At 38.3% G+C, this 27508-nt stretch overlaps 1 protein-coding gene across 2 annotated transcripts in view; it reads right to left on the bottom strand.

Moving 5' to 3' along the window:
- LOC150081499 (heterogeneous nuclear ribonucleoprotein F-like) overlaps positions 1 to 16824 on the bottom strand; it is a 210699-nt gene extending 193875 nt beyond the window's left edge. For both annotated transcript variants that reach the window (XM_090379334.1, XM_090379335.1), the window contains exon 1: positions 16674 to 16824. The gene's annotated coding sequence lies outside the window, so the exon portion shown is untranslated. The remainder of the gene's footprint in view (positions 1 to 16673) is intronic.
- Between the last annotated feature and the right edge of the window lie 10684 nt (positions 16825 to 27508).

The raw sequence follows: 27508 nt of genomic DNA, 5'->3' as shown, positions 1-27508 counted from the left end.
CCATGAAGAGCAGTGTACATTGATTACTGCTCTCTATTTTCTCCCACTCAACCATCCCATCTCTTTATCCATAGCAGCAATTTGCATTTAATGCTGTATTGCTCTAATTTTGCAGCAGTCTTCCATGTGCAACAGTATTAAAAACCTTTCTAAGATCCAAATATATGATATCAAAGTTATTCCCTACATCCAGTTCTTTTGTGATTGCATCATAGTATCCAATCAAATTGGTCAGGCAGGACTTTCCCTTAACAAAACCACGCTGTGTCCGAGCTATAACTGGTCTTGTCTAGATGATCCCGCAGTGCTTCTTTAACTAGTGGCTCCATTAATTTTCTGGAACAGAATTTAAACTAACAGGTCTATAATTACTTGTGTCGCCCTTTGATCCTGCTTTCTGAACTGAAGTCACATTTGCACATCTCCAGTCTATGGGTACCTCCCCTGAGTCTAAAGAAGCTCTCATAATTATGGCTAAGGGTTTGTTTACTTCCTTTGCTGGCTCCTTTACTATAACTCGATAGATTCCGTCCGCCCCGGGTGCCTTTTTTTATGTTTATCTTCAACAATTTCTCCTCCACTCTCCTCACAGTTATTACAAAATCATAGGTAATATTTCGCACAAAGATCTTTAACAGTCATTCCAGCCGCATGCTTGTGTATGATATCATATTTTGTTTCCAATCTTCCCTGTTTGTTTTTATTAACATCACTCTCCGTAGTAATACTTCGTTTTGGCATACTATACAATAATAAGGGGGATAATTATGAAATAAGAAAAGACAGCAAAAATGAAGAGAAACATGACAATCTTTGCAACATCAGTGTGGTAACTGCATTACGTTATGTGAGTGAGTGAAGTGCTTTCGTCTGCACGAAGAAACATTCACAAGCACAGTATGATATGGTTCCCCGCTTTACGACTGTTTAACAATTTACACTTTTTATTACCTTGCCAATTAACAGCATGCACAAATTGCAACTAACACGATACATGCGGAGTAAAAAAGTTTACGAAGTTTAATAAAAAAATCCAGTTGCTTTGTGCCCACATAGTATCCAATCAAATTGGTCAGACAAAACTTTCCCTTACAACAAACCCATGCTGTGTTCGAGCTATAACCGAAGTCTTGTCTAGATGATCCTGCAGTGCTTCTTTAACCAGTGCCTCCATTAATTTTACTGGAACAGAAGTTAAACTAACAGGTCTATAATTACTTGTGTCGCCCTTTGATCCTTCTTTGCGAATTGGGATCACATTTGCACATTTCCAGTCCACGGGTACCTCCCCCTGAGTCCAAGGAAGATCTCATTATTATGGCTAAGGGTTTGCTTACTTCCTTTGCTGTCTCCTTTAATATAACTGGATAGATCAAAGGACAACTGCGATGGCAATCTCACTTAATTTTGCCCGACTTCCAGATCTTGTACTGGAAAAGCACCTTGTTCTCGCTGCCAAAAAGACAACCAGAATGGCCTCGGAGCCAAGCATCAGGGAACTGTGCAGCTGGAGAATCCCTCTACCCGGACTCAGGTCAACTCCAATGCTCGCAGCCCACTATAACAGACTAGTGCTTAGTGACCTCTTTCTCCCCAGGGAGATGCTTCCCACAATCCAATTAATTGATGGTGACCTCTGTATGTTTGCGAAGGATCGGAGGTACTGAAGACAGATCCTGACCTTAGCCAGGCAAACTGCACATTGATAAGGGCAGCATAATAATGCCCAATATATTGTAAATAATATTCAAAGCATGATGTCTTTATGAATGTGTTGTGAATAAAGTCAAGAATATCTTTATGAATATAAATGTAAATAAGAATGTATTTATGAATATCTTTATTAATACATTGTAAATAATCTCTAAAGCATAAAGTATTCTGTAAATAATCTGACACTGATTCTATTGTTGGCTTGGGGGGGGGGGCAGAACTTCGATGTGGGGCCCCGTCCCCCCAAGGCTATTGTCCACCAGCCAACGTAAAACCACTGCCATTACTGATGTGAAGGGTGTATTGTATATACCACATATATACAATAAAGATTATATATATAGATCGCATCCGCCCCAGGTGCCTTTCTTATGTTTATCTTCAACAATTTCTCCTCCACTTTCCTCTCGGTTATTACAAAATCACCTAGATCACTACCAGAGTTTAGTTCACCTCTGGCATTCCCCTCCCTGAATAACTCCTCATATGTGAATGTAGATGCAAAATACTCATTTAGTTTGTTAGCCACCTGAGCAGGATCATCATCGATATCCAGTGGACCAATCTGATTCATCCCCTTCCTTCTAGAGTTTACATAAGTAAAGAACTCTGCTGTTTTTCTTTGCATCCTTTGCCAAATATTTCTCATAATCTGCCTTTTATATATATGTATCATAGGCTTCCACTTCACCCATTAATTTATAAGTATCCCATGCATTTTTCTTCTCTGCAACATGTCTCATTAGTTCATCTGACGTCCATTTAGGCCTAAACCTTGAACAATATTTCTTAGTTGGTATGTAAAGCCTAGTAGCTTCCAAGATTAATTCTTTGAATGCTTCCCATTTTGAATTTGTTGTTGGTAACATCATCAGTTGGTCCCACTGTATAGAATTTAAATACTGTCTCAGACCTCCACAGTCGCCTTTACGAAAGCACAAACTCTTCCCTTTGATTTACCCTTGATGGTAGTTACCTCTTTGAGTAAATCCCACTTCAGCACACTGTGAACACTGCCACCTAGTGGTACCTTTATCTGCAGATTCCTCGCTCAACTGCTAAAGTGTATTTTAATCAGTTATTTATATCAACATATACAGTGAAACGAAATCAAAATGAAAACAATGCTGATACAATGGCAATGCCCTTTGGAACATAGTGATGTCCCAAAGTTTTCCAAAGTGTTGTGATACCCACTTTGGAAAACTCTGACTTATTGTGAGAATGAAGTCATGCCAGCAATACATTAATTGCAAGATATGACAACCGTGTCTCAGCCTTTTCAATTTAACAGGCCTTGGAGACCCACCTACACACTTTTTATTCATTGAAGCTCTGTTAAAGTGGCAGATGCTTCTCACTCATTTCATCATAAGGGACCAGGGAAATCTGATTTTATATAAAAATCTGCAAAACTCTACCAATTAAATAAAAAAATCAATGATTAAAAAAGAATAGAACACAATCTCTGGAATCCCTTTACAGAACCCCAGAGTTCTGCAGAATACCCTGAAACCACTTTTGACAGTTCTGAAACTTGGATACTTCTTAATTCATATTAAAATACTGTTAACATGTCTCAAAAACCCAGATCCTAGACTTTTGTTTTCTCCTCTTTCGTTAAAAAACTAAAACATAGAGATTATAAAATTATCTCTATTTCGTTAAGTATCTTATGGAATTCAACAAGCTCTCACTCTCAGAGAACCCTGAAGTTCTGTGGAAAACCAATTTGAAAAAGTTATGATCTGGTAGACCAGCGTTTCCCAAACTGGAGTCTGTAGATCAGTTCCAGGGGGTCCGAGAAACAGTGGTCAACCACATATATATATGCATATAACATATGCATATGTTATATATATATATATATATATATATATATATATATAGGGGTCCGCAAACATTTTTAGATATTTGGAGGGATCTGTTAATTTTTTTGATTTTTGAAAGGGTCTGTTTGGGAACCACTGAAAGGGTAGTTTAGGAACCACTGTGTGTGATAGACAGTTATACTGGTTTATTGAGCACTCTATTTTCATGTTTCATTTATTATATTCTAGAGTAGTTTCCCAAAGTGTGGTCCTTGGGCTTGTACTGGCCCTCATAAAATATACAAATAATTGCATGATCCTATTATTATCATATACATTTGTGAATGCAGCAAGTCACAAAATAAACATGAGACTAGCTTCTCATCTTTAATTTTTTTCAAAACAAGTACAGAAACAGACTGCATGTCAAACTCAGATTTAAGGATAAAATTGGAACACAAAATAAATGGCTTATTGTTATAATATTAAATAAAGCGTGAAAATTTGTAATTTGCATTTAGTTTTGGGCCAAGAAAAATAATGGTACTGGGAAGGAAGGAGGGGGGGGGGATGGTCCTTAAATATATTAACCAGTCCCTGATTATATAAAGTTTGAGAAACCACTGTTCTAGAGGAAGAACTTGTGTGTGTGTGTGTAAGAATTTTAAAAAATACAGTAAAAAAAAAAAAAAAAAAAATCCAACATTCAAAAATTCGTTGTCCTTGCCAAACATACAAGGAAAATGAGGAAATGGGCTGGCCAAACTTAAAAAGGGCCAAGTGCCAGACCTATACATTATGATAATTCCATTAATAATTGCTAAACACCAATTCCATTTTTACAGGTTTCCTAAGCTGTACATCACTGTTACTATGTATTTCAAAATACGAAAAAATCATTTAGTGAGGCATTCGATACTAATTCATTAAAAAACTAAACATATGTAGTAGCGCATATTTAATTTTTAAGGCGATTTGATTGCTGATATCGTAATGCACTATTTATATCTCTTAGTAAAATATATTGAACAATCACAACAACCATACCAGATATAGAACTGGAACTACGACCTTTATTTCTTAGGAAACAAATATACTAATCACTGGGACCAATCCAGCAGTATGGATTAACTGGAGATGATTGTTCTATGGAGATTATAGGGAATAGAATATTATCTAATAAAAATAACAAATTACACCTTAAGCTATGTGTGCATAACCTTAGGCACACTGGAATTTTCAAAAATTCAACAATGTTCCAGGTCCCAATGATGCCAGGTTTATGAGGCGTTATTGCATTACTTATCAGTAACGCAAAAGTAGAATAGAGCTTAATATTTCCAGTTGATAAGAAAACTTTATAAAAATTTCCTTCCCAACTAAATATTTAAATTATGACTGCACTCTTATAAATCTTTATATGAATGCAATTACCTGATACTGGAAAATTTTAATGTCACCTGAAAGTCTTTGTAAAAAAACCTTTATGCGCACATTACTACTTTTTTGGTTTATATTTATCAGAGAAGCCTCTTGAACAAAACATTTCACTTGCTGTTTCTGCTCTGAAACAGGGCATATGGCATTAGGCCATTACATCATATCATTGGATTTCCCAAGTAGATAGCTTGGAAATCTCAAATATTACCTTGCACTGCAAATGACATTGCCTTTCTTCATAATTTAACATAATTACCATGCCATATGAATAGTAATAAATTGCAATTTCAAGCTCATATCAGCTGGACAAATAAATAGCATAAACAAAAACAGTACAGGAAAGCAGTATAAGGGAAGTGGTACATGTATCATAACTAGAAATGAGGCTCATGACACAAAAAAAAAAAAAAAAAAAAACTGATTGGGGGTTGCAAATAGAATAATCAGTTTCAGTGAGCGATCAGAGAGAAACTGGATAACCAATTACTAAAAACAGTTGGCAAACCATTGGATGGAAGCTTGTTTAGAAGACCTTTATGCCAAACACGATCAAAAGCCTTTGAGATGTCGAGAGCAACTACTTGTGTTTCATCGAACCTTTCCATTGAATTAGTCCATAAATGGGTAACATAAGCCAGAACATCACCAGTGGATTGACACTGACGGAATCCAGACTGGCGATCGATGATCAGACGAAAGGTTTCTAGGTAGTTTCAGAGTTGGCGATTAATTGATTTCTCCATTACTTTAGAAAGAGTAGAAGTAACTGCAATGGGAAGATAATTGGATGGGAGGGATTTGTCACCCTTTTTAGGAACTGGCTGAATAGGAGAAAATTTCCAAGAAGAAGGAAAAACACCTTTGGAATAAGAAAGTGAAAAACGGCAGCAAAGAATATGAGTAAGTTCAGGAGCACAGGAGTTTTGAGAACAAGTGGAGAAATACCATCGGGACCTAAAGCTTTCTTAGCATCAAGACTCGTCAAAATCCTTCTGACATCCTATTGACAGGAGGCATCGAATGGAGCATGTTGGGAATGGTGGGAGGTGATTTACCAAGGTCATTAATACATGAGTTGGAAGAAAAATGGGATGCTAGAAGGTCAGCTTTATCCTTGGCTGAAGTGACAACAGAACCATCTGATTTGGACAGAGGTGGGAGCAGAGATGGGCAAAAGTTGCAGCCAATAGCTTTGGCAAGGGACCAGAATGCTCAGCTACCATTAGGGCAAGAAGCAAGTTTTCTACTCTTAGCCTGTTCAAACTCTACTCTGGACTGATTAATAACTGCTTTACAATTGTTGCGAGCTTTGGTGTAGGCAGAAAATGAAACTGAAGAATTAGAAACAAGCCAATTACGATATGCAACATTCTTCTCTTGAACAGCCTTAGCACATTTATTGGAAAACCAAGGTTTAGATGAAGAACAAGATTTTAAAGTGGAGTGTGGGATAAAGGATTCCATTCCTGCAAGAATAATTTCACTGACACGATCTGAGCAAATGTTTACATCAGAAGTTTTGAAACAGTAATCCGACCAAGGAAAAGAAGAAAAGAAGCCTCGCAGGTCATCCCATTTCGTGTTCTTGTAATGCGAAACAACACGAGGTTGGGAATAGCCATGAGATAAAGGCACCATTGTGATCTGAACTGCCTAAAGGACCTCTCACTTCGACCATGTACTTAGAAGGGTTGTTTGTTAGAAAAAGATCATGATTAGGATTGTCTGGTATTCTTGTAGGTAAATGAACAATCTGTGCAAGATCATTAGTAATTGCAAAAGCCTCAGCATCTCGACCAGCTGCGTCAGTGTTACTAGAAAACGGAAGCTGGAGTTGTGAACATTAAAATCACCAAGGAAAATTACCTCGCTGTTAGGAAAGTTGGACTGGAGAAAGTCAAGTTGCAAAGAGAGGAAGTCAAAGAGCACCAAGTGATTAGTGGAGTTGGGAGAACGGTAGAGACAACAGATGAATTTTACACAATGAGGTAGAGAGATTTTAAGCCAGAGAAGATCAAAGAGAGGAGATTCCAAATTGCCAAATCTCTGACAGGGAATATCAGAACGGACATATGCACAAGTACCACCTTTGAGGCGAAAGGAATCATATAGCGAATAATTTGGGCATTTGAGATGAGCAGTAGTTGAATCAACCAATACCTGAGATTCTGTCAGAAAAAGTACATGGGGTTTAGCAGGCTGCAAGTGGAAATGGACATCGTTAAGATTAGAATTGAGACCACGTATATTTGTAAAATGAATTAGGAAGTGCTTGGGAGGTTTACATCTTTTCGCAGATAAGCTTGCTCTATTAGTTTGACAATTCATGGTGTATTCAATAGTAAGAAAAAGTGGGTATGACATGCTGTATGAAGTAATGAAATTTTTGGATATGGCATACACATGGTAAGAATTAGGGCTTGCAAACCGGTTTTATAAAACCGCTTAAATCGGTTTTCATATTGAGTTGTTAAAACCGAAACCGATCTTCTAAAACCGGATTCGAATATTTTCTTAGTTAGCCCTCGAATATAGTTTTTTGTTACGCACATTTTCTTTTGTTTGTTCGTTTGTTTGGATCGTTCAACTGCTTTATGTTTTAAACATGTTTTTTTTATTTTATTTTATTTTATGTTTAGGTACGAATCTCATGGGCAAGTGGCCTAAATCTAGGAGGGGTACCTTTTATCTTCCCACCTGTATTATGGCACGATGCAGGTGAACTCATTTACAACTGAGTGAGTCTGAGCGATAGCGCAAAAGAAAATGCTCAACATTTCTCCGTTCCATCTATCTTGTTCGCCAGGCAAGTTAGGGAACACGCCTTATTGATGGTTAGCCACTAGAAACAGATTCGCTGAATATTGCATCAAATTTCAATCGTAGAAAGTTTTTTGCTTCTTTATTCCTATTAAATTTGCGATCAAATGTTCTCCAAAAAGCAGCTTCACCAAATTTAGCTTTTATGTAATTTTGAAAATACACTAGATTTAATTGGGGGGAAAAAAATTGCAAGTAAATAAATAAAAAATTTCTTTCGTGAAAATTTTGAAACTTGCCTCAGTTTAGACTCTTCATTCAGTGCTTGTGGGAGTGACGCATAGTATTGTGCCTTTGTTATCTTCAATATTTTTTTATTTAAAATTGTCGGTGATATAAATTCCTACTAATTAATATTTATTACTCTTAATATGTCTAAGATGAAATCAAATGTATGGAATTATTTTGCTCAAAAAAGCAAAGATGAAGCACAATGTTTGAAATGTCAGAAGATAATGAAGTCGTCTGGAGGATCTACATCATCTTTGATGTTGCATTAAAAGAAAATGCATCAGATTGACATTAAACAAGATGACAGTGAACCTCCCGTAAAAACGGTAAGAACATTAGAAATTTTTATCGTTAAAAAATCTATGGAGGAAGAGATTTCAAAATTAGCTGCTTTAGATGGATTTTCTTTTAATTCAATTGCCAAGAGTGAGTTTATACAATCAAGCCTTCACCTTCAGAGAAATAAATACGATAAATTACCACCAGCCTCAGTGAATGGAATTAAAAATATGGTTCTGAATTATTAAAAAACTAAGAAAGAAGAACTCATTCAGCATTTCAAAAATTCATTGGTTTTGGGTGCACGGTATTCATTGACTCTAGACGAATATACGTCTATACAAAATAAAAGGCATATGAATATAAATGTGCATTCAAAAGACAATCATTGGTCGTTAGGTCTTATTGAGATTAATGGTTCACTTAATAGCAGAAGAACTGAGCAAATTGTGAATGGACACTTGAAGGGATTTGGTTTGAACTTGGATGAGGATATTGTTGCCTGCACCACCGATGGAGCAGCAATGATGATTAAGATTGGCAAGCAAATTACGCCTAATCATCAACAATGTATAGTCCATTGTATACATGTGTCAGTTATAGATGTACTTTATGAAAAAGCAATCAATTATGGTGCCACAGTCTCTGAGTCTTCCAAAGACAATGAAAATAATGAAGAAAGTAGTGATGTTGAAGAAAGACAGCAAGGCGTGCTTTATCAAACCAACTTTACCGATGAGCTCATTTATTTCTTCAATCCAATGGCCAATATTGCACAAACTATTAACAAAGTCAGAAAAATTTGCAAGCTTTTTCGAAAATCGCCTGCCAAAAATGACATATTACAAAATTTTGTTAAAGCAAAATATAATGGGAAAGAATATAAACTTATATTAGATTGCAAGACTAGATGGGATAGCACATTCTATATGATTGAGAGATTTCTGAAATTGAAAAATTGCCTTCCAAATGCTCTATGTGCAGTACTGTCAACTGAAGCTGTCTGACGATGACTGGAAAACCTTGAATTGCTATGTGAAACTTTGCGACCAGTTGAAATGATTCTGAAGGCTATAACCTCAGAAGATACAGACTTACTTAAAGCAGAGTCTTCAATAGAATTTCTGCTTGCTAAGCTTGATACAGCAAATAACCCACTTGCTTTAAAGTTTCACCAAAGCCTTTTGCAGCGTTACAATGCAAGACGAAATTGCCAAACTGTGGCTTTGCTGAGCTATCTACACGACGCCAAAAAGTTTAGGAAAGAAGATTCAGGTTCAAGAACTTTTGATTTTTCAAGTAAGCAAGTTTTGAAAAAGCATGCTGAAGAGATTTATCAGAGATTATTTGCAGAACATTCCAAACGAGTCTTAGCGTTGAATGAAGAAACTGAAAATAAACGAACTGTTCTTTTATAAGAAAACAAAGACTCGTCTTTCTCCGACGTTGGAGATACACTCATGCGAGAGTGTGATAGTGTAATAAAGAGATTAACTGAAGAGCCTTCAAAATATCCGAGTGAATTGGAAATCAGCAAAGAATTTAAAATTTTGGAGGCAACTAGCAGTAGAAGTGAAAAGCTGGAGAAAGTTTATAGAGCACTGCTGACCATTAAACCAACAAGTGTCCAATCTGAGAGAGTGTTTTTGATCACTGGTCTCTTTAACACAAAAATAAGGTCGTCTATCCAGGAAAAATGCTTAATATACTGTGTTTTTTAAAGGATCATTTTCAGAAAAAAGCTGAGCAATAAATAGTAAAGTAATTTCCCCAAGCTGTGTTTTTTTTTCACATTTTTATTTATTTATTATTATTATTATAGGGCTTATTATTTTTTTGTTTACTATACGAGAAGATAGTTTTTATTCAAAGGATTTGAATACAATTTGTAATTTTGTATAATCTCAAGCTAGTTACTTTTTTGGAGCATTTTAATTTTTTTATTTTTTTTACTATAATAGGTGATATATTTTGTTTAAAAGATTTGATTACGATTTGTACAATCTACCCAAGATAAAATAAATACCTGTGTTATAAGCTTTTAATTATTTTCCCTAAGTCTGAGAAAATCGGTTTTAAAACCGGTTTTAAGAGTAAACTTCAGTTAAACTCGGTTTTGAAATTTCTCAGTTTTATGTGAGCCCTAGTAAGAATATACCCAGATCCTTGACATAACGTGGCATCAACAATGCTCCCTGAATACACACTACTCGGACTCCCTTCAGTCACTATCTGGTAGAGTAGAGGTAGCAAGATTATACACTAGCTGATTCGGAAGCCTCCTAGAGAGTTACCAATAGGTTCGGTCCGGTGTACTAACGGGGGCCGGCCTGCAAACCCCTTTTTAGAGCTGTACCCTTGAAATGTAAGGAATATTGGATCCCGCCACAATGTTCATCATAACACCAAAAGTCATCAATCATAATGCATGATGGAAGAGATAGGGAAGGGAACTTAGCGCTAGAGACTAAACATGGGTTCCACCTCTTCAAGCCGCCAATAAGCAAAGTGGTGGTATTGCACCAGTTGATGAGAGTCATCTACCACCTAGTACTACCTGGTAACACAGAGGGGTGGCATTCCTCCATGTGGTGTGGGCGCCACACCTCGACCCCTGCTTACGTTGGTTCACACCTGGGTGGTCACCCAGCATGTACTTGTGCATGGAGGTTATACCCAGGATACTAACAGTCCCACCATCGTGAAGGTGCAAGCAGAGGATTTGGCTGTCACAGACAGTCCGGACTTCGCCAAAATTGGGTCCACTTGACTTGAGTGTCACCCGAATATCAGTTCTATCAGCGTTTTAGACTCCCAGGTAGCAAGTGCAGCTTGTCTGGCATATCTGAGAGAATGTCTGTGACAACCTCAAGGACCAACCCTCAAGTCTGATCTCAACTGCTAGTTGAAAATCAAATTATTCCATTGATAGCTCTGTACAGAAACCTTGGCATGATTTTTGATTCCAAGCTTTATAACACACAAAAAAAATTTATATCTTAAACAAAATTTAATTCTTATGTCCTCTCCTATTATATATAAAATATATTAAATCACATTGATTACCACAATGCTTTGTGTATCAGAAAGCTCTTCAGCTTTGATTATTCATGCATTAAGAATCTGCAGATAAAGGCACCATTAGGTGGCAGTGATCACAATGTACTGATGTGGGATTTACTCAAAGACGTAACTACCATCAGGAGTAGAGGGAAGAGTTTTTGCTTTCGTAAAGGTGACTACAGTGGTCTAAGACAGTTTTTAAATTGTACAGAGTGGGATCAACTGATGACGTTGCCCAACAGCAAATTCTAAATGGGATGTATTCAAGGAACAGTAAGAAATACTGTTCAAGGTTTAGGCCTAAATGGATATCAGATGAATCAATGAGACTCGTGGCAGAGAAGCAAAATGTATTGGATGCATATAAATTATCAGGAGACACAGATGCCTATATAAGATAATAATCAAGTCACACAGGAGAAATCTTTGGCAGAGGACAGAAAGAAAAACAGTAAAGACTTCTTTACTTATGTAAAATCTAGAAGGAAGGGGATGAATCAAATTGGTCCACTTGATATAGATGGTTTGATTGTTGATGGTCCTGCTGAGGTAGCTAACAAACAATGAGTCATTAAGGGAGGAGAATGCCAGAAGTTTATCAAACTGCAACAGTGAGCTAAAGGATTTTGTAATAACTGAGAGCAAAGTGAAGGAGCAATTTTTGAAGATAAACATAAGAAAGACACCTGGGGTGAATGGGATCTATCCAGTTATATTAAAGGAAGCAGCAAAGAAAGTAAGATGCCCTTTGCCATACCTCTAAGGGCATCTTTGGCCCCAAGGGAGGTCCCCATGGATTGAAGATGTGCAAATGTATCCCCAATTCACAAAAAAGGTTTGAAAGGTGACACGAGTAGACCTGTTAGTATGACTACTGTTCTGGGGAAAATAATGGAGTCAAGGGTTAAAGAAGCACTGCAGGATCATCTAGACAAGACTGTAGTTATAGTTCAGACAGTATGGGTTTGGTCTTTGACTTCCTCTCATTCCAACTTGACTTTCTCCAGTCCATCTTTCATAACAGTGAGGTAATTTTCCTTGGTGATTTTAATGTTCACAACTCCAGCTGGATTCCATTCTCTACTCAAATAGACCAGCTGGTTCAGATGCTGAGGCTTTGGCAATTACTAATGACTTTGCACAGATTGTTCATTTGCCTGGCAGAACACCGGACAATCTTAACCATACATCCAACACACTTGATCTTTTTCTCACAAACAACCCTTTTAAGTACACGGCTAAAGTGAGTGGTCCTTCAGGCACCTCAGTTCACAACTTGGTGATCAAGGCGAAAAAACCTGCAGAACTGGTCAACCCTCCATCAGATCCAGCCCATTAACAAATGATGATGTTACCAACAGCAAATTCTATTTGGGAAGCATTTAAGGATAGGTCTGATGGAAGCTACTAGGCTTTTCATATCAACTAAGAAATACTGTTCAAGGTTTAGGCCTAAACGGATGTCAGATAAACTAATCACTCGTGGCAGAGAACAAAAATGCATGGGATGCATATAATTTATCAGATGACACATAATCCGATGGTAGATATAAGCCAGTCTGAAATCAAGTCACAAAGGAGGTTAGGCAAGCAAAGGCAGATTATGAGAAATCTTTGGCAATGGATGCTAAGAAAAACAGTAGAGACTTCTTTACATATATCAATTCTAGAAGGAAGGGGATGAATCAGATTGGCCCACTTTGATATCAATGGTTCAACTGTTGATGATCCTGCTCAGATAGCTGACAAACTGAATAAGTATTTTGCATCTACATTCACACATGAAGAATTCTGTAGGAAAGTGGAGGACAGAAGCTTATTCATCTCTAACAGGGAGCTTAATGATTTTGTAATAACTGATAGAAAAGTGGAGGAGAAATTGTTGAAGTTAAACATAAGAAAGGCACCTGGAGTGGATGGGATCTATCCAGTTATGTTAAATGTGGTGACAAAGGAAGCAAGCAAATCCTTACCCATAATGAGAGCAGCCTTGGACTCAGGAAGTCCCCACGTACTGAAGATGTGCAAATGTATCCCCAGTTCACAAAGGGGGTTCAAAGAGTGACATGAGTAATTACAGTGTTAGTGTAACTTCTGTTCTGGGGATATAATGGAGTCACTGGTTCAATAAGCATTGCAGGATCATCTAGACAAGACTGCAGTAATAATTCAGACACAGCATGAGTTTCTGAAGGGAAAGTCTTGTCTGACAAATATAACTGAATACTATGATGTGGTTACAAAGGAAATGGATGCAAAAAATAATTTCAGGAAAGCTTTTGATACTTTTGCACATGGAAGACTACTTTACAAATTGCAGCGGCATGTATTAAGGGCAAGTTGCTAAAACGTTACATCCTTTTATCCAAGTTGCAAGTTGGATAAAAGGATGGTTGAGTGAGAGAAGACAGTGGGAATTAATGGACGCTGCTCTTCTAATATTATTAGTGGAGTCCCCCAGGGTTTGGTGTTAGGCCCACTGTTGTTTTGTATACAGGGTGATTCACTACCAGTGCGACAAACTTGCAGGAGGTGTAGGGGGCATAAAGACGAATAGGGATCGCATAGCATTGCAGGGTCCGAAATGCCTTTGTCATGCGGTAGAGGACGTTGAACAGGAGGTCGCGTGAACAGTAATCCTGCTGGAAGTCAGCATTTGCGAACCAATTCCCGAGGTAGTAGGATGGACGAGTATTCAAACGTTGAACTGGCCGACATGCGCCTTGCATATGGAGCTGCGGACTGTAATGGGCATGCCGCTCTGCGCTTGTACCAGGAACGTTTCCCGCACAGGCATGCTCCTCATCATACGATTTTTGCACGTGTGCACAGAAGGTTAGGTGAGACTGGTTGTTTCACGAGAGGTACCATGAATCGAGAGCGAACAACGAGGATGCCAGACAATGAGGAGAATGTCCTACGTCATGCAGAAGGCAATCCGAGTACGAGTACTCGAACGATAGGCCAACGATTGGGTATTTCCCAATCCACTGTATGAAGGATACTGTCAACAAACCAAATGAGTTCATACCATCTGCAACGCGTCCAATCATTGGCGCCTGCGGATTATCCACCTCGGAGGACTTTTGCTACTTGGTTTCTTCAACATAAATGGTTCGCAAATGCTGACTTCCAGCAGGATCGCTGTTCACTCGACCTCCTCTACCGCATGACAAAGGCATTTCGGACCCTGAATGCTATGTGATTCCGATTAGTCTTTGTGGCCCCTACACCTCCTGCAAGTTTGTCGCACTGGTAGTGAATCACCCTGTATATATCATGATACTGATCAAGATATATCAGGCTTAATATCCAAGTTTTCAGATGATACGAAGGTCGGCAGGGTTGTTAATAACAGTAATGGCAGTGTGCTACTGCAACAGGATCTAGATAATTTGGGCAGATGGGCTGAGAAGTGGTAATTGAAGTTCAACATTGACAAATGTAAGGTACTGCAAGGTAGGAATAATCCCAGAGAAACGTACCAACTGTCTGGTACTACACTTATGGTGGTAGAAAATGAAAAAGACCTCGGTGTAATTGTGCAGTCAGATATGAAGTTTTCTGAAGAGTGCAGACAAGCAGCCAGAGCAGGTCATGGGGTGTTGTCAATTTATACAGGAATTTTGCTTGTAGGGAAAAGGAGGTGATTATCCCTTTGTATAAGGCAATGGTCATGCCAATCCTTGAGTACTGCATACAGGTCTGGAGGCCTCATTTTAAGAAGGATGTAGAGTTGCCTGAGCAAGTACAGAGAAGGGCTACAAGATTGGAGAGGGGAATGAAGGGGGGGGGTCCTCTTACCTAGAAGGGCTTGAGAGGGCATAAATTCAAATTGAGGAAATACAGTTTAAAAATAGTTATGAAGAAATTTGCCTTTCGCCAGTGGAAGTTGATAGCTTAAATAAATTCAAGGAGTTAACTCAGTGGTTTTCAACCGGGGTGCCGCAACAACATTCCAGGGGTGCCACGTAATTTGGATTGTGGTTACTTAAACTTGTTATTAATTTTTAATTTATATGTTTATTTCATTATAAAAAGGTGTACAGTATCTTTTTAATTTTGTGGTGGTCTATAATTGATCATTTTAGTACCTCTATATAAAGAATAAAATTATATACTGTATATATATATATATATATATATAATTTGTATTATGAAATGTAATTTTTATAATTATATTATTATAATAAATATCATATAACATTTTTTAATATTATGTGTGTGTGTGTATGTGTGTGTGTATACACACACATACAGAGAATCAGATCTAACAGGCAGAAAATTGAGTATGGGTGCCACAATATAAAATAAATTACTTACGGATGTGTTTATTAAAAAAAGGTTGAAAACCACTGGAGTAACTGGACAAACTTTTAGAGGGAACGGATATGTGAATATTTTTTGTTGTTTTTTGGATGATGCTATCTAAGCTTGCTTTCTTGCAACACATGCCTCTACTACCACTACTAGAAAAATTCCTGCATATCACTGAGAATAACCCACGACCCACTCTGCTCAGAAAATTTCATATCTGACTTCACAGTTACTCCCAGGTCTTTTTCATTATTTACCACCCTACGTGTAGTACCGCACAGTTGGTATGTTTCTCCAGGTTAGTTAGTTATTTGGTTTTTAGGAGCATTAGCAACTAGGGCCATATTGCTCCGGGATATGCGGTGGTCATTCCCCAACCTTTCCGCATCCTCCGTTTCTCCAGGGTTACTTCAACCCATATGCAGTACTTTGCATTTGTCAATGTTAAACTTTAAATACTCCAGATTATGGGTACACCTCCGGGGCAGTGGCTTCTTTTGCTTGAATCCATCCCTAATTACTGGCGTAAGCTAACCTAAACTTTTTTTTTTACTAGCCAAAAATTAAATAATTTCTTTCATCCCGTTCTCATTCCACCTTAATTCCGAATTACCTATCAAACCGTATTATTTCCTACTAAATAGTGAGGGTCTAGAAAAGTGTACATGCACATATTAATAATGTAACACAATTGCAAAACACGAGCATTGGTCAAATAATAATTAGGTATTACTCGGCTGAAGGAAATCACGAAATATCTGGAAAAGCAGAAAATCCACATTTTTCAGAGCAAAAATTACATAAAAGCGCCTATCAATAACATAAAATTCAAATAATAATCTTATATAAGAAATAACACAAAAATGCAGATCAATCTGAAAACCGTGTTTTGAATACAATCAATAAGCAGAACAAGATAAATTATCCGATTAAATTGTCGGTTTTTGTTTTAAATAGTTAAAACAAAACAATCGTTTAATGTTAACATTTTAGACTTACCTCCTCTGAACTGGTTGACTTAAGATTTTTTGTGTGCGTATGTAATATATATATAAATAGATATCTATATATGCCTAAATATCCGGTTGTATGTATATTTCACAAACATTCACACAAAAGAAACATTATAACTTGTTTTAGCCGCCATGCAATAAACCTACAAAGAACTAAAATCCGAAACATCAGCTTTCAGGCACAGTAGATCAAAAGTAAATTTCGCGCCCTCTATAATATGTAATTGCCAGTCCATCTATATTATTAAAATAGAATAAACTGCAAAAAAGTAAACAAATTTAATAATAATAATAATACCCACACAAACACAGTAATAACATATTTGTCCGCAGGTTTTTAAGAGCAGCAGCGATTTAAGCGATTTTGTTCCCTGTATATTGCTGTAAATTGCAAGTGTTCTGAGGACGATTTTTGTTTGCTGGACGAAAAACCCGTGTTGTCGAAGATTGATTAATTGAGCAACGTTGTGAAAAGGTCCAAAGGAATTCAAAGAGAGGACGGCGATTCTGCAAACTATGCTACCCAGGAGGGAATTATAATAATAATAACCATCCCGATCATCGTGTCAACAACATGTATGGTTGTTGACAATAACCCCAAATAACAGCCTAGTAACAATAGGTCTTCCAGCGAACACCTACAAGGAACGCCAGAAAGTCGCAATTCTGAACACAACTTATTATTATTATTCTTGTTGTTGCTCTTATATTATTTCTTCCTGATTGCGGGATTCCACTCCGTGACGTGTACTGCTACCAAGTACACAGGGTGGTTGTCATATCTGGTGTTATTGCCGGTCGAGGAAACCTCTGACTATCCTACAGGTGTTCAGGATTGCGACTTTCTGGAATTCCTTGTAGGTGTTCTCTGGGAGACTTATTGCTGCTAGGCTGCTATGTACAGTCTTTGGTACCTTACCGGTGGTTGACACGATGACTGAGATAGTTTATATTTCTTGCATATGCCCCAATCTCCTTGATTTCATGTCTCAGGTTCGTTTACTTCCTACTTTTTTCCTCATGGGTTTTTTTTTTCCCCCAGAACTCCTCAATCATCTTCTCGGGTGGTCCTTTTCCTTGTTTTCCGTCTTCTCCGAGATTCCTGTAGAAACCTCTTTAATCTTCATCAAAGATTCTGTTGTTTATTTTCCTCTTGGAGTTCTCTTTGTATCGGCGTAGTCTCCTGCTGAGTGCAAGGAGGTTCTACTTCAATGTGTCCAAGTACTCTCCTATTCTCTGATTTTTTTGCTCCATGTTTGCTGTGGACGCTGTCTCTCTTGAGGATGCTCTTTACTTTTCCAATTAATTTCTTACACCTATTTCCCCGTTGGTACTAGGTCAATTGGCGTATCTAGACTTTTAATTCTTCTATCTTCTGTTGAAGTCTTCTTTCGCAAGCTGGTGGTACCTTTGTTTTCGATTCTTCTGCTGCTGGTCTCTCGCTTCTCTTCCGTTAATCCTTGTGGCTGCTACTGCAGCACAATACATGGCTGTGTGGATTGCCTCCAGTGTTGCACCATTTCTGTTGAGGTAATGCGGTATTCTGTGCCGATTCATGTGATCTGTGACTCTCCACAAGGTTCTATTCGGCCTCTGCTTCGATATCACGTGAGTCTTTGTGGGGTCCATTCCTTTGAATTCTGTTAGGGCCTTCTTTCCCTCCTCCGCTAATCTGGATATCATGTCCTCGTCTGTTTCCACTTCAGCTGCTACGGGTTCTATTTCTCTTGCTCTTCTGCCTCTGGTTCGGCGGTGGAACGTTCTTCCTCCGCTGGTTCAATATTCTTTATCCTTTGTAGTTGATCGTCCTGCTTGATTTTTTTCAAGATTGCAAGGGCTGTTAGGTTCTTCGTGACTATAGTCCTTCTCTGGTCCGCTATTCGCTGTTCGATTAACTGAGTATCCGGGAATCGTTCCAGCCACTTGGTATGTAGTCTATCCCGGTAAGTTGTCATATCGGTCACCATCTTAGTTATTTGGTAGTATGCTTGCACGATGTACGTATTCATTTTGATGCTCTACTTCATGCGTTTGTGTAATCTCCCTACCTGGGTGGTCACTAGCACAGTTCTGCAGGAAGCACTTCTTGTTGGTGGGGCTGGATGGTCTTGCCCTTCTCTTGTAGTAGCCATACAGGGAATAGCGCCACTCGCTCCACTGTCTTCCTCTGGAGACCGGCGCTTTGATTTTTCGAACCGACCATTCTGCCTAAGGTCTGAACGCGAGTGACTTTATCGTGACACTCTCGATGAAGTATGATTAATATTTCTCTGCGACATCATCCATTATTGGAGGTGCACCTGTTTAACTTCGGCTTATGTTCAATGGTAATTATAGCGAGTGACACCATATAGCGCCACAATCTGCCGTAGCCGGCACTCCGAACTTCGGGTAGGTTGCCCTTGGAACAACGCAACTATTATTATTATTATTATTATTATTATTATTATTATTATTGTTGTTGCTCTTATATTATTTCTCCCTGATTGAGGGATTCCACTCCATGATGGGTACTGCTACGAAGTAATCTCTGCAATCTCTGGTGGTTGTAATCTCTGGTGTTAAAGTCGGTCCAGGAAATCTCTGACTGTCCAAGGTATTCAAATTGCGACTTTCTGGGGTTCCTTTAGGTGATCTCTGGAAGCATTGCTGCTAGGCTGCTATGTAGAGTCTTTGGTACCATACCGGTGGTTCACACGATGATTGGGATGGTTGATACTTCTTGCATATGCCAAATCTCCTTGACCTCATAGCTCAAATTCGTGTACTTCCTAATTTTTTCCTCATGGATTTTCTGGATATTGCTAGTGTTCGGCACTACAATGTCAATCAGGTAAGTAGCCTTTTCCATCTTGTCCACAAGGTTTATGTCAGGTCTGTTGTGCGGGATGGTCTTATCCGTTATTATGGTGCGGTCCCAATACATCTTGTGGGTTCGAGTCTCTATTGCCTGGGGTTCGTATTTATAGTATGGTACACTTTATTTGGTCAACTGATATTTCCTTGCTAGTTTCTGATGTATTATCCTGGCTACCTGGTCGTGTCTATGCGTATACGCAGTCTGGGTGATCTCCTTATACACCGCGATGATGTGTTGGATCGTTTCTGAGGCCAGGTGGCATTGTACACATGTATTACCTGACATTCCGGGCTCCTTTGCGATGCATTTTCTATAGTTTCTGGTGTTGATTACCTGGTCTTGGTTGGCCACCATGAATCCTTCAGTCTCGGGGAAGAGCGTCCCGCTTGTGAGCCATGTATTCGAACCAATGTTATCGATGTGACCTTGATGGAGGTCTCTGTAGTGTCTGCCATGGAGTGTCTTCTTTGCCCATCTTTCTGAATTCGTTTCTTGTACCGTATGGGTGAGAAGGGTTTCCTCACTTAGGTTGAGTAAGATATACCACTTATCTATCTTCCTTATGGCCTGGTGCTGTGTGGTTCTCGAAGTAATCCTTCAGGTTAACTTTCGCTGTTTCTGTTGTTCTATCAGGTCTATCAGGCCCCTTCCTCCCTTTTTCCGAGGTATTGTTATTCTCTCCAGTTCTACTTCGGGTGTTGTTGGCGACTCTTCGTTATCATTGTCCTTTTCTTTTGCATTATATCTTCTAGCCCAGTGTTAGTCCAATTTATGACCCCGAATGTGTATGTTAGTACTGGAGCTGCATAGGTGTTTATCGCTTTAACTGTATTCCCTCCGTTCAATTTTGCTTTCAACAGGCTTCTGAGTCTCTGATGATATTTTTCGGTCAGGCACTTCTTGATTTCCTTGTGTTCTAAATGCTCAGCCCTAGGTATTTGTAGCTCTCTCCTTCTGTCATAGCTTCGATCTCTTCAGCAGTCAGCAGCTGGTAATTTTGGCCAACTAATTTTCCCTGGTAAAGTGTGTGGGTCTTGCATTTTTCTAAACCAAATTCCATTCCTGATGTCCTTGCTGAATTCCTTGGTGATCCGGAGTAGTTGCTGGAGTTGCTTCTCGGTTGCCGCGTAGAGCTTGATATCATCTATATACATCAGGTGGGTGAAGGTGTACAGGTTCTTTCTTCCTTCTTTGAGGTTATATCCATACTTGCCGTTCAGTATGGTGGATAGCGGGTTGACTGCTAGACAGAACCATAGTGGGCTCAAAGCATTTCCCTGAAAGATTCCTCTTCTAATGGGGATTTGCCAGGTTGTGTTGTTCTCGACCTTAAAAGTGGTACTCCATTTCGCCATTGTTGCTCCTAGACAGTTTGCCACTATCTGATTGACCTTGTAGATCTTCAGGGTCTCTATTAGCCAGCTAAGTGGTACGGAGTCGAAAGCCTTTCGGTAATCGATGAAGGCCGTGTATAAGTTGCGGTGTTCTTGACGGCTTGCTCCATAACTGGGGCATCTATGGTTAATTGCTGCTGCATCCTTTCTTCTGTTCGGCCCTTATGTTCTGACTCTCTAAGTGATCTGATATCTTCTTAGTTATGCAGCTGGTCAGGATCTTGTACATCGTTGGAAGGCATGTGATTGGGCCTGTATTTCGCCGGGTTTCTTGTATCTTTATCTTTAGGCTTCAGATATGTGACTCCTTCAGGGAGAAACTTCGGGATTATCTCCGGGTGCCTTATCATTCGAGTGAACTGCTCTGCTAGGTGCTTGTATGTGCAGGTGAGCTTCTTCTACCAGTAGATGTGGATGTTATCAATTACCAGGGTTCGCCAGTTATGGGTGTTTCTGATCGACTCTTTACATTTTCTTCTCGAATCTCCCACTCTCTCATCTCTTGTATGTCCTTTGTTTTCTTCTGTTCTATTTCTATCCAGGGTGCTCTGCTGTTATATCTTACTTCACTGCTCCAGATATTTCTCCAGAACTCTTCGATCGTATTCTCGGGTGTTCCGTTTCCTGCTTTTCATGTTCGCCCAGTTTCCTGTAGAAGGCTCTCCGATTCTCATCTAAAATTCAGTTGTTTAATTTCCTATGGGAGCTCCCTTTGTATCGGTGTAGTCTCTTGCTGAATGCGAGGAGGTTCTGCTTCAGTGTGGCCAAATATTCTCCTATTCTCTGATTTCTGGTGTTATGTTTGCTGTGGACGCTGTCTCTCTTGAAGATTCTCTTCACCTCTCCAATCAATTTCTTACTTCTATTACCCTGTTGGTACTGGGTCAACCGACCTATCTTGACTCTTAATGCTTCTATCTCTTGCTGAAGTCTTCTTTCCCGAGCTGGTGGTTCCTTCTGTTTTCGCTTCTTCTGCTGCTGGTCTCTCGTTTCTTTTCCATTAATCCTAGTGGTTGCTATGGCAGCACAGCCGTGTGGATAGCCTCCAGCGTTGCACCATTGCTGTCAAGGTAATGTGACATTATTTGCCGATTGAGGTGGTCTGTTACACTCTACAGGATTTTATTTGACCTCTGCTTAGGTATCAGGTAGGTTCTTGTGGGGTCCATTCCTCCGAATTCTGTTAGGGCCTTCTTCCACTCGTCTTCTATTCTGGATAGCATGACTTTCTCTCTTTCCACTTCAGCACTCTGGGTTGTATTTCTTCTTGCTGTTCCTACTCTGGTTCCATATTGACCATATTCTTTGTGCTTTGTAGGGGATCGCTGACATCCTGCTTGATTTTTTCCAAGATGGCAGGAGCTATTATGTCTTTCGTGACGATGGTTCTTCTTTGGTCTGCTAATCGCTGTTCGGTAACCTGAATATCCAGGTATCGTTCCAGCCACATGGTATGTAGTCGCGATCTGTACTTTGTCATATCGGTCTCTAGCCTGGTTATTTTATCGTATGCTCGCATGATGGATGTATTCATTTCAGTGCTGCACTTCATGCGTTCGCGTTTTCTTCCTTCCTGGGTGATTATTAGCGTAGTTGCGCAGGAAACACTTCCAGTTGGTGCGGCTGGATGGTCTTGCCTTTCTGCTGTGGTAGGCTTACGGGGGACAGCGCCACTTGCTCCACTGTCTTGCTAGGGAGATTGTTTCCAACTTTTCGAACCGACCCCTCTGCCTAAGGCCTGAACGCGAGTGATTTTATTCTGCGCCACACTCGATGCAGTATGAATAAACTTTATTTGCGACATCATCCATCTGTAAAGGTTATTATTATTATTATATTATTTTTCCCTGACTGTGGGATTCCACTCCGTGACGGGTGCTGCTACCAAGTTGTAATATCTGGTGTTACTGTCTCTCGGGGAAATCTCTGACTATCCTACAGGTGTTCAGAATTGCTACTTTCTGGAGTTCCTTGTAGGTGTTCTCTGGGAGACCTATTGCTGCTAGGCTGCTATGTAGAATCTTTCGTACCATACCGGTGGAACAACCGGCATAAACGAAGACTTAGAGGTTATGCAAATGCAGGTGAACACACTAAATGTAGAAGATGTACTAAGGAAACTATACAGTAAAATACATTTACTGGATTTACTAACAGAAATTGTACCAATAAGGAAGAAAATGGAAGACCTCAAGACAGAAGTAGATGATATCAAAAAATTGATTGCTTTTGTCTGAGATTCCTTCGATAAAATACAAAACAGCATAAGCAAGCTGCAGGATTCCAACGCTGCTACCAAAAAAAGACTTGTGGATCTGGAAGCTTCTTTCAAGAAAAATGAGAATTCTATTCTACTTAACTCACGGATTGACTTGATAGAACAACAGTTATTAGAAAATAATGTAGAAATAGTAGAATTAACAGGATTAGCGGGCCAAGACCTAGAGCATGTTATTCAGCAGCTGGGGCTTGCATTAAAGCTACAGCACAATAACGAAGTGGAACACTACTACATACCTAACAACAAAAAAATAAATGACAAGTCTACACTAATTGTGAAATTTTCAAATCATGTGGTAAAGAAAAAATGGATGAGAAAGGCAAAGGAAATTCGACTCACAGCAAATGATGTATTTCAGAACAACAGCAGTGCTCCAATCTACATAAATGACCACTTAACAACACACCTCAATCAATTATTTTGGGAAACAAAATAATTAGTAAAAACTCACAGTTTCAAATTTTTATGGTTAAAACATGGAAAGATTTACATGAAGAAGAATGACTCTTCAAGAGCCATAAGAATCTTGAGTTCAAAGGATCTACAGTATATAAAATAGACTCCTTCATTGTGATAATTGTAATTTCTTGAAATCTAGGCCTAAGGTAATATTAAGCCATCAGGTATGCTTTTTGAGGAATCACAAACTTTCAATTCACCTTTACATTTTTAAAAAATCCAAATATCCAAGCTATTTTAATTAATAAAAACAGTTTTTTCTGGTAGCTCTAAACACCAGGCCATTAAGAAAAAATTGGTTTAACTTTTTGCAATATATAAATGCAATGAAAAAATATATTTCTTAAGAGGTTAACATAAAAAGTGATGAAATTGCCAACTATAACATACTAGGATATGACAAGGTCTATAAGTTGAGGGAGTTGAGAAAGGGTGGTGGAATAATAATATACTATAGAACATGCTATAAAGCAATACAGGTTTACCACGAGACTCAGTGTTGCGAAAACTGCTGTTTCAAATTATTAGGAGAAGATCCACAGAACACATTCACGATTTGTGCTTTTTATAGGCTACCATCAGATTCTATAAACACTTTTCTAATAGAATTAGATAACATAATTCTGCAATGGGAAGACATACAAGCTGATAAGACCATACTAGTGGGAGATTTCAATATCAATTTACTAAACAATGAAACAGAAAATGTAATACTCAGATACTCTGCAATCTTAAATAATTATGGATTTGAACATACCTTATTTGGAACAACGAGGCAACAAAGGATGGAGGAAGATAGAACAGTAAGATCCTGCTTAGATCATCTTATAACCAATATAAAGTTGAAGTATGCAAATTCCTACATACTACTAAATCAACTTTCAGATCATAGAACATGCATACTAATAATAGATATGTACTCAAAACAACACCTATGTGAACATAAAAAATTAACAAATGTTGCGAAGAACAAATATTTATCAACAGGCAAGCTGAAACACAACACAGAAAACATGTTAAGACAAGAGCAAACATCTTACACAACTAATGTAAATGTCTTTTCAAATAAAATAATACAAATGATATGGAGAGAAAAATAAATCTCTCAGCTTGCAACACAAATTCTAGGAGTAGCAGGATTAAACATAAGAAACCTTGGATGACCGGAGAAATAGAAGAATTAATGGTACAAAGAGATAAATACTTCAGGCAGTATAGAAATTGTCCATCAAAAATAGAACATTATCACAATTAGAAATAAATTGACAGGTTTGATTAGAAAGCAAAAAAACACTTACTACAATCAACTTTTTATGGATAAACAGATAACTGAAAAGGATAAACGGAGAATTATAAATAACGTGCTAAGTACAAGGAAGAAAAAGTCAATGGGAATTCAAATCAAAACACTATTAGAACTGGTATCTGGTACAAATAAACAATTTGAGGCTGCAAACAGATTTTCCAGAGCTGTATTAGAGCTCAGCAGATACAATATACAACTATTGCCAAGAATCCCTTGCTCAAAAAAATAATCTTCCTCAGGTAGTGAACTCCTGTGTAATCTTTGCTCCAGTGTACACGGAGATTCTCAAGATCATAGAACAGTTAAAGAACAAGAAATCTTACGGACTTGACTGTATTACAGTAACCGAAGTAAAGAGAAATAAAGAACAGTTCACTGTTCTCTTGGTGGAGCTTATAGCACGAATGATGGTGTCAGGAGTCTATCCTACAAACTTACTTTCTTTTAAAATAATCCCTATATATAAAAAGGGACCACGTGATGACTTTTGTAATTATAGACCAATAAAAATACAGTCAGTTATAAATAAGATAATAGAAAATTATATATTTACCCATATAAGTAAATATCTACCTCAATATGGACTCCTTTTTAAAAATTTATCCAGATGATTTAATCTTATATACAATTGGAAAGAACCTTGCAAAAATGGCGTTAGATTTACAGCAGGATATAATTCATTTACAAAATTGGTTGCATGACAATAAATTAACACTCAGTTTTGAAAAAACCAAATTCTTGGTAATTAGACTCCCTCACCAAACCCTGGACATTCATCTCTCCATTAAATTACATAAACATGAATGCCTACATGAACAGAACTTCCAGAATTGCAATTATCTAACGGTTGAAGAAGTTTCAAATCACTGTTACCTGGGGTTATGGATAGACTACAATCTAAGTTGGGCAATGCAAATAACAAATTTGTATACAAAAAAAGATGAGATTTTATGTGTACTTCTTTTATTATATTAAAAATAAATTTAATCAAAGAATAAAGTCACCTTATATTATGCATTAATGGACTCCCAACTCAATTATTTAGTGAATGTATGGGCAAGAGCAAATATAACTGAAATAAGGGTTATAAACAATTTACTAAACAGGATTCTGAAACTGTTAATGGGGACAAACTCTTGGAATGATCTGAATAAGAGAAGGCCATTTTTGTTAAAATACAAAATACTATATCCAATTCAAAAACTGAAGTTAAAGAATTTATTCTTGAAAAATCTTAACACTATTTATGAAGAGTTGAATCTTCAAAGGAATGTTTCACACAACTTAAGAATCCAAAAGCAGTTGTTTTGCCTCACCCTAGGGTACTAAATAGATTGGGAGATAGGCATACAATGAACATATTAAATAACTTGTTGGCAAGCATTGATTTCAGGCTCAGGAGAGGTTATTCAATCTCCAAATTAAAATTCCTAGTAAGAAAATTTTTGATACTCAATGATACAGTAGAATAGATTTTCAATGCGGAACAATCACTACCTCTGTTTACAGAGTGGAATGTATTATGTGTAATGACTTCATTGTCTTTTCTGTTAGCCAACAATTTTGTATGCAAAAACTGATTTAGCTAATGAATTGCAAATTGTTGTCAAGAAATTTACTTTTCTTAACGAGTTCTTGTATTGTAAACAAATTCAAATGATAAATAAATTTGTAATGTAATGTATTGTATTATTATTATTATTATTATTATTATTATTATTATTATTATCTATATGGTGCAAGAAAGCCTGAGGCCTATACTCCAGAAGCCAAAAAATATTCCCGAGTTACCCTGAGAGAGAGAGAGAGAGAGAGAGAGAGAGTCAAAAGTAGAAGGGAATCACCAAGAAAGAGAAGAATGATGATATTCAGCTGAAGACCCTGGGTGTGCCAGGCCCATACTCGTAGAACAGTCAAAGAGTTCCTCAACCAACGGCAACACCAGACATAACCCCAGGGGGGGCTGATATCTGGTGAGTATGGGCTTGGCACACCCAGGGTCCTGAGCTGGATATGATCAATCTTCTCTTTCTTGCCTTCTTGGTGATTATCTTCTCTCTCTCTCTCTCTCTCTCAGAGTAATTCAGAAATTTTTTTTTGGCTGTTGCAGCATAAGCCTCAGGCTTCCCTGCATCATAAGGCTTACGATAATAATAACCACCCTGTGTACTTGGTAGCAACACTCGTCGCGAGGTGGAACCCCCAATCAGGGAGAAATAATATAAGAGCAATAATAATAAGTCCACAATCGGGGAGTCCCAGGAATAGTTAACTTCCACAACTACGGGTACAAGAAGATCACTTACACACATAAGCAGAGCACTTCACCCCGGCTGACCGGGCTAGCCAGGTGGGTAAAGTGCCTGCCTGGCAACTCAAAGGTTGCGGGTTCGAATCCCGCCTCGGGCTTGGATCAGAGTAAAAACTTTTGGAGGTGCACTATGGCCACAGAAGCTGATGCGCCAGCAACTAATTAAAAAAAAAAAAAAAAAAAACACTTCAACCAAACGATAAGTCACCC

The sequence above is a fragment of the Mastigoproctus giganteus genome, chromosome 8 (assembly GCF_048544385.1).
Source record: "Mastigoproctus giganteus isolate SK-2022 chromosome 8, ASM4854438v1, whole genome shotgun sequence".
NCBI lineage: Eukaryota > Metazoa > Arthropoda > Arachnida > Uropygi > Thelyphonidae > Mastigoproctus > Mastigoproctus giganteus.
The sequence above is the reverse complement of the archived record's forward strand: the minus strand, read 5'-3'. Positions and strand labels throughout refer to the sequence as shown.